We start from the raw sequence: 8,707 nt of genomic DNA on the forward strand, positions 1-8,707 counted from the left end.
AAGTCATCTTCGTCTTTCCATCCGACTTTGACTGTGGCCAATATTCGTAATCATGTCACAGTCACGCTTGGATTCGATAGTGACCAATATCCTCTTTGGGTTTCTCTCTTCACCAATCATGCCAAATCGCACCGCATTCTTCACCACATCATCGATTAGAAGGGCAAATCTAAACAGCCCTCCGAAGCCGATGACCCTGAATTGTGGGAGACATTGGACGCCACGATCTTTCAATGGATCTATGCCACGATTAAAGGTGATTTATTAGAGACCGTTGTGGAAGAAAACTCCACTGCCAAACAATGCTGGGGTTGCATTCGCGACATCTTTCAAGACAATCAACACTCTCGTGCTGTCACGCTTGAACAAGAATTTTCTCATGTTTCTATGGAAGATTTTCCTACTATTTCTGCATATCGTCAACGTCTCAAGTCCTTGGCTGACCAGTTAAAGAACGTTGGCTCTCCGGTGACCGATAGCCATCTCGTCTTACAACTGGTGTCGAGTCTCACCAACGCCTATCAAGGAGTGGGCACTATCATCCGTCAAAGCAATCCCCTTCCTCTGTTTTACCGGGCTCGCTCGATGCTCACTTTGGAAGAGGCCGACATTGAAAAGCAAGCCACGATTGAAGGCGATAATTCTGCTCTCTATGCGAAACAACAACGAAATGATGGCGAGTCATCTTCTATATTGGGTCAACCTTCTTCCACTGCTACAAAAGGTTAAGGAAACGGGTCCAACAATAAGAATAAAGGTAATAAGGGGAAGAACAATGGTGGGGCTCGCTCACAGGGATCAAATCAGGCTTCTCCTGCTCAGCCGTTTGTTGGAGTCCAACCTTCGGCTCCTGCCACTTCATCACCATGGTAGGGTCCGTATGGTGGTTATGGTGCTGGTTGGCCGTGGTCACCCTCCTCTTGGGGGTATCCACCCTCACCCTACCCCACTTATCCGTGGACACGTCCTCTGCGTCCTATGACAGCCCCTCGCCAACAAGCATACACGGCTACATCTCCTTCGTCTTAAACAGATATCGAACAAGCTATGTATACTCTCGGCATCCAGCCTCCCGATCCTCGTTGGTTTATGGATACAGGAGCGACATCTCATATGACGTCGGATGCAAGTAAACTCTCTTCTTATACTAATTCGAGCGTTTCAAATTCTATTTTAGTCGAAAATGGCCATTCTATACCGATTAATGGTACTGGACACACTACCCTTCCTAAACCGTCCCCACCTTTCGTCCTTAACAATGTCTTACATGCTCCAAAAATTGTCAAAAACTTTGTATCAATTAGAAAATTCACTACTGACAACTCCGTTTCTGTCGAATTTGACCCTTTCAGTTTTTGAGTGAAGGACTACATGACGGGGATGCCTCTAATAAGGTGTGAGAGTCGGGGTTTGCTGTATCCTCTTACCAATCACAACAAAGTCGAGTCTCCTGCAACTTTTGCTGCTATTGAGTCATCCTTGTGGCATGATCATCTTGGCCATCCTGGAGTCCCTATTTTTAATTCTCTACGCTTTAATAAATTAATTAATTGTACTCCTGTTTCTTGGAAAACAATTTGTCATTGTTGCTCATTAGGTAAACATGTCAGACAACCTTTTGTTCCTTCTAATTCAAGAACTCTTATGCTTTTTGACATTTTTCACACTGATCTTTGGACCTCGCCCGTCCCTAGTTCTAGTGGTCATTGTTATTATTTATTGTTTTTAGACGATTACACAAATTATTTATGGACCTTTCCTATTGCAAAGAAATCTGAAGTCTATCAAATATTTGTCAATTTTCGCAGTTATATAAAAACGCAATTTGAACGTGACATTAAGTCTTTACAATGTGACAATGGAAAAGAATTTAACAACGGTCTTTCGGAGAATTTTGTGCCAAACACGGTTTCTCTTTCAGATTTTCATGTCCGCACACGTCCTTCCAAAACGGGAAGGCTAAACGTAAAATTCGCTCCATTAACAATGTCATCCGTACCTTACTTCATCACGCTTCAATTCCTCTGTCATTTTGGCATCACGCTCTTCCAATGGCTACTTATTTATCTAACATTTCACCTAGTAAAATATTATTCTTAGAGTATCCTGTCAATAGGTGATATCATAAGCAACCATCATATTCTCATATACGTGTTTTTGGTTGTTTGTGTAGTCCTTTGGTACCTTCTTCCACTATAAATAAACTCCAAGCTCGATCAACATCTTGTGTCTTTCTCGGTTTCCCATCAAACCATCGCAGGTATAAATGTTTCGACATGAAAACTAATAAAATGATCCTTAGTCGCCATGTGCTATTTGACGAGACACAATTTTCTTTCGCCAAATTTCACACCCCTGACTCTCACGTCTATGATTGTTTAGATAGTGGTCCATCTCGTATGTGGTTCGTAATGTTACCTAACACTCGTTACCCCAGAACAATATCTTTTTTGATGCTGCCACCACCCCTCCTCGCTCTCCTACACCCACGACCTTTCCTCTACCTCCACAAACGTCCCCTGCCTCCCCTGACCAACCGTCCCCACAGCCGCAAATAATACCCACACCAGTTGCTTCCTCACCTAAGCATCCTATTCCGTTAGCCTCTAAAGTCGTGACACGTGGTGACCATGGAATTCATAAGCCTAAGCCTATATTTAATCTAAATACTATGTGTCCGCTCTCAAAGACAATAATTGGAAAATGGCCATGGATGATGAATTTAATGCTTTAATTAGAAATAAGACTTGGAAGCTTGTCCCGCGTCCGGCTAATATGAATGTTATTCGTTCTATGTGGATTTTTAGACATAAGTATAAATCTGACGATTATTTTGAAAGGCATAAAGCTCATCTGTAGGTGATGGGAAAACTTGTAGATACCCAGTATCTACACCTTCCAAAAACCACCCGATGATGATCGGACTGTAACGTGTTTTTGATATGCGTGCGTGGATTGGCTATACATGAGACGGTTTAATGCATTACTCGGATATGAAAAATTATTTCAAAAGTTTTCTAACTTCATTTGCATTAAAATAACACTATTTAGAGTTAAAACCGTCTTCGGACCCAAAACCGACTCAGAAACCCGCAACTCGGGTCAACCTGAGTCAAAACGAGTCAACCCAAATCCCGAATGTCAAAAATAATGCCATGAATGCCTTTATCATGTCATTTCCATTAAAATGACCCTAATTAGAGTCAAAACCGTCTTCGGACCCAAAACCGACTCAGAAACCCGCAACTCGAGTCAACCTGAGTCAACCCAAATCCCGAATGTCAAAAATAATGTCATTAATGCCTTTATCATGTCATTTCCATTAAAATGACCCTAATTAGAGTCAAAACCGACACCGGGCCAAAAACCGACGCGAAATTCAAATCCCGACTCACACGGGTCAAACCCGAGTCAAGCACATTAGATGCCCATATTGTTACACGACATCTCATTTGGTTACCACAAATCAAACCAACCAAATAATAGATGGAGCAACGGCCACGTCCAAATTGAAAAGGACAATACACCCATTTGTATCACAAGGTAGCTCGCGCCTCTTTAGGCATGCCCTTGGCCAGCAAGCAAACTTAACCGACTTGCTACCACCCCCATTTCTCTATAAATACCCACCTTCACACACCATAATATTCACGCGAGAGTCCGCCCCCTCCTTCTCCCATAAACTTCTAGACCCGACTTTCTAAGTCACAAAATCGACACGTGTTTACGAACTACCGATCGTAAACACAAGCCTTACACATTTTATTTGGTACCGTCGTCGTGCATTCGACCGACCCATTTGACCAACTCGATTCATCAATCAACATGTTTTAATTAACATATTTTCAACATATTTTTAAAACAAAGCCTTTTTTAAGGCACCTTTTTAAACTTCTTTGATTGCGAGTAGTCACAACGAGAAAACCGTCCCTAAAGTCGTCTACCACGCAAACATCAATGCATGTAAGTTTGAGGGTGTAAATATCTCATTTATTTCATGTCTTTACTGATTTTATGAGTTTATATGCATGAACAATGCATAACACGATTCAAATATAGGTTAGACGAGCCAAAACCGAGTTTTAGCCTGAGACAGAAGCCCCTTGCTATGCAAAGAGGCTCGCGCCTCAATGGTGTGTCCAGGTTAGACTCAAACGTGTTTGAGTTCGTCTTTCCTTCAATACTTACTTTTATTTTTACTTCTTTCCTTTTACGGTTTTTACCATTTAAAATGTTGCAAATCATTTTTATGAAAAACTCTTTAGCCATAAATTATAATCACCCTTGGTTCCATATACCATGACGGTTTAACCCGTGACTCGGTGATATTAATTGGTTAATTACATTTTAAAGGAAATTCTTTTCTTTTATTTACCATTTTAATTCATTTTTATGATAAACATAATTTGACCATTACAAAAATCATCCTTGGTTCTTTATACCATGACGGTTTATTCCATGACCCGATGATATTATTGGTTGATTACATTTTAATGAGTATTTTAACACCCTTTTTTTTTATTTACCATTTTTCTCATTTATTTACACTCGCAAATATATTAGTCATAATTCATAATCATCCTTGGTTCCTTATACCATGGTTTAATCCGAGTAAGATGACAAACTTGACTAATTACAAAGAAATGAACTTAACATATTAGTTCATATCAAACATTTTACATTTTCATTTGTAAACTATACTTTTCAAACATGCAAATCCAACAACGAATGTTACTAACACAATAGTAATTATTTCGAGTCATGCAAACAACATTTGCAAATCTTTCATCATAAATACGGTTTTAAATAACCTTTTCAAGAACCAGGAGACGCCCCCTTGGGTCGGCTCATTGCTCGCGCCCCAAGAGGCCGTCTGCTTTCTTATTTAATGTTACTAATGTTGTCTTGCTTGCTGCTATATATACCATAATGTCTTCTCTTTGTTTTTTCCGCAGTATGCAATCAACCCGTCACAACAGATTGAGCAGTACTCAAGTATAGATATAGACGAGGTAAGAGACATGTGGGGCAACTACGTCTTAGAATATATTAGAAATGCATGATACTCAGAGTTTAGATCAACTTATTAGTAAATTTTTTGTTGAAGTTAGGGAATGATTAGTTCATGTAAATTCAACTCCTTGTAAGTATATATATATATATATATATATATATATATATATATATATATATATATATATATATATATATATATATATATATATATATATATATATATGATGCATTCTTTGTTGTGGTTGAATTGAATCTATTGAGTTCGATGAACCCAATCGTGATTTATCTTTAGTCTTTGTATATGGTCTTCTTGACATATGCAGGTTTTTGAATGGCATGAAACAAATTTAATTTTTCAAAACATTAGGAGTTCGTAATAAAAACGGTTACTAAAAAAAACCGTTGTGAATACCTTTCACAACGGTTAATAAAAATAACACCGTTGTGAATGACATTCACAAATACCCGCGCATAATATTCAACAACAGGTTTTAATCGAAGAACCGTTGATAAAAGTCTTCACAATTTTGGAGGTAAAATTACAACAACGGGTATTAAACAAAGAACCGTTGTTACTAACAATTTCAACAACGGGTATGTACCATAAACCCGTTGTCAAAAGACTTCACAATTTTGGAGGGAAAGTTACAACAACGGTTATACATACGACAACCGTTGTTATATAATTCCCTCCAAAATTTTGAAACACTTTCCACAACGGAGAACACCCAACAACAACGGCTTTTAACCGTGGTGAATACTTTAGACAACGGTTTCATTAAATAACCAAACCGTTGTAAATACCTTCTACAACGGCCGCTTTAGCAACGTCCGCTTTTTGTTTTTACAACGGTTTTTACCCGTTGTTATAGCCTGTATCTGTAGTAGTGCCCTTCCCCTCGCCAATAGGCTCGCGCCCCAATCAGGCCGCCTGGCACTGTTCGGCCTCGTTTTATAGCACTTGTCTAGGACGATCCTGATTATGGTTTATCTGTATACGTGACGGATCAGATTGACGAGTTTGCATTTCATACTTTGTCTTTAAAACACATTTTTTTGAAATAACGAATCGTGTTAAGCATCATAACCCGAACTTGGTAAATGGATGTTTAATTTCCGTTTTCACATGCAAATAAATCTAAATAAAACTTGACATATTATACTTGATACTTGGATTAAATCAACCTATATAGAAAGCTCTCACATGTTAGGTTAACTTTTGGATGTGCATTCATGCATTTACACCGTTTTATCAACTCTTACACTTAAACAACCATGATCGATCAGTAGAGGCCGCTAACGCGGGCGGGATTGGGTGTCCGATTAAAGGACTTCCCAATACGTACCCTCATCTCTTACTCAGAACCTTTGGATAGTGGATGACCTTATCCAGGGCGCACGAGAGTCATTTTAGGCATAGAATGCTAAAAGGGGGACGAGTCCTTATCTTTAGTACCTATGTCAAACACCGCTTTTTGCCTTGACTGACCTAGGTATAAATTGGATTCGAATGGGTTCCAAGCATCCCACAAATGCTTGGTGGCGACTTCGAACATCTCTGCATCGTTTTGAGACCTTTACCGAGACGAAACCGACCGATCTAACGCGATCCGGTCGAAAGCATTTTTACGCCGCCGAGCGTGGCTTTCAAAAGACCGCTGCATGTCCACAGATTGGCTTGGCGTGCAGGTGGCCCGTGACCGCAGATCGGTAGGTGGCCCAAATCCACAAACCAGCCTGTGGCCAATGTCCATAGATTGGCGACTCCGCTAGGGAAAACTAGGACACTTGTGTCTTTGTGATCCTTAGAGGTGAAACTCAAACGAGGTCGTGGTTAAAGTGCATTAATTGATATTACGGTCATAAGTCGGGTTCCTTGTCCGGTCCCATAACCTAACCCTTTTCGACCAATTGGCTCGTCTCGTCGGCGTGAGTTTTCTCATCCCAGCGTTTCGAATCCCGATTGAGTCAAGCATGCGATTGACGTTACAGATTTTTGTTTCGTCAAAGAGCTTTCATCACCTTCGAGCACGAGGCTAGGGCACCCTCCTTACACATTTTGTTTGGATTGGTATCCCTCTCGAAAATCGGGGTTTGATTGCTTGGTGTGTAACCCACCCTTTAAGCAAAAATCCGTGTCAGCATTATGCATAATATAATGAACTATGAGTGCTTATGGGCTATGTGATCATAAATCCTTCTGTGTCATTTTCAAACTTTCAAAAAACACCCTTTTGCGCCGTCGTAATTGCCGTTTCAAACCTCGGTCTTCCGCCGACCGTTGCACACCTTTTTATGTCGTCGTAATTACGATTTCAAAGCCCGGTTTTTCATAACCGTTTCAAAGCACCTTTTCATGTCGTTATAATGGCCGTTTCAAACCTCGGTCTTTCTCTGACCGTTGCACAGCTTTTTGTGCCGTCGTAATGACGATTTCAAACCTTGGTTTCACAAACCATTTCAAAATACCTTTTTACGTCTTCGTATGGCCATTTCGAACCTCGGTCTGTCGCCGACCGTTGCATTCTCAAAGCGCCCTTTTACGGCGTCGTAATGACGAATTCTACCCTCGAATTTTCAAAATTCGAAATCAATTTTTCAAACAAAAACGTTTTTCAAACCGTCGTGATAACGATTTCAACCCGTGCAACTTTCCAAATTTCAAATCTCGTTTTCTAAATCAAATTTGGCTTTTCTAAGCCGCCGTAATGACGATTTCAATTCTCACAATTTTCGATTTTCATACCGTCTTTCAAAGGTTAAAACGGTTTTCTAACCTGTCGTAATGACGAATTCAATCCTCACAATTTCCAATTTCAAATCTTTGAAAATAAATTTAACCGTTTTCAGATTTCAAACCCAATTTCAAATCATTTGAAAACAAATTTAATCGTTTTCAAATTTCAATCCAAAATCAAATCTTTCAAAACCACTTTAACCGTTTTCAAATTTCAAATAATTTGAAAACAAATTTAACCGTTTTCAAATTTCAATTCAAAATCAAATCTTTGAAAACAAATTTAACCGTTTTCAAATTTCAATTACAATTCCAAAATTTTTAAAAACAAATTCAACCGTTTTCAAATTTTAAATCCAATTTCAAATCTTTGATAACAAATTTAACCGTTTTCAAATTTCAAATTCAAAATCAAACATTTGAAAACAAATTTAACCGTTTTAAAATTTCAAGTTCAAGATCAAATCTTTGAAAACGAATTTAACCGTTTTCAGATTTGAAATCAAAACTGAATCTTTGAAAACAAATTTAACCGTTTTCAAATTTTCGATCCAATTTCAATTCTTTGAAAACAAATTTAACCGTTTTCATGGCCATTGTGATGACAATTCAAAATTCTTCAATTCTCGATTTTCAAATCCGTGATTCGGAATTTCAAAAACCGTCTTCGGAAACAACGCATTGTTTTCAGAGCCGCCGTAATTTCAACTCAAACCGTCTTTTGAAAATAAACCTAAGACAACCCTTTCAACTGGCCGATCTTCTAAAGATCCTTACCTTTTGGAAGCCGTCCATAAAACGACAAATGAATCTTTTTGAAAATTTCTATTTTCGAAAATTTCAGTCCACCATTCCGATTCAGCCTCGAGTCGATTAGAGTTCAGTCGATTTCAAGTCAAGTCGTCTAGATAATGTCGAGTCTCCGCCAGAGTTAGTACCTACCTTCTGGTCTAG

The sequence above is a fragment of the Silene latifolia genome, chromosome X (assembly GCF_048544455.1).
Source record: "Silene latifolia isolate original U9 population chromosome X, ASM4854445v1, whole genome shotgun sequence".
In the NCBI taxonomy this organism is placed as follows: Eukaryota; Viridiplantae; Streptophyta; class Magnoliopsida; order Caryophyllales; family Caryophyllaceae; genus Silene; species Silene latifolia.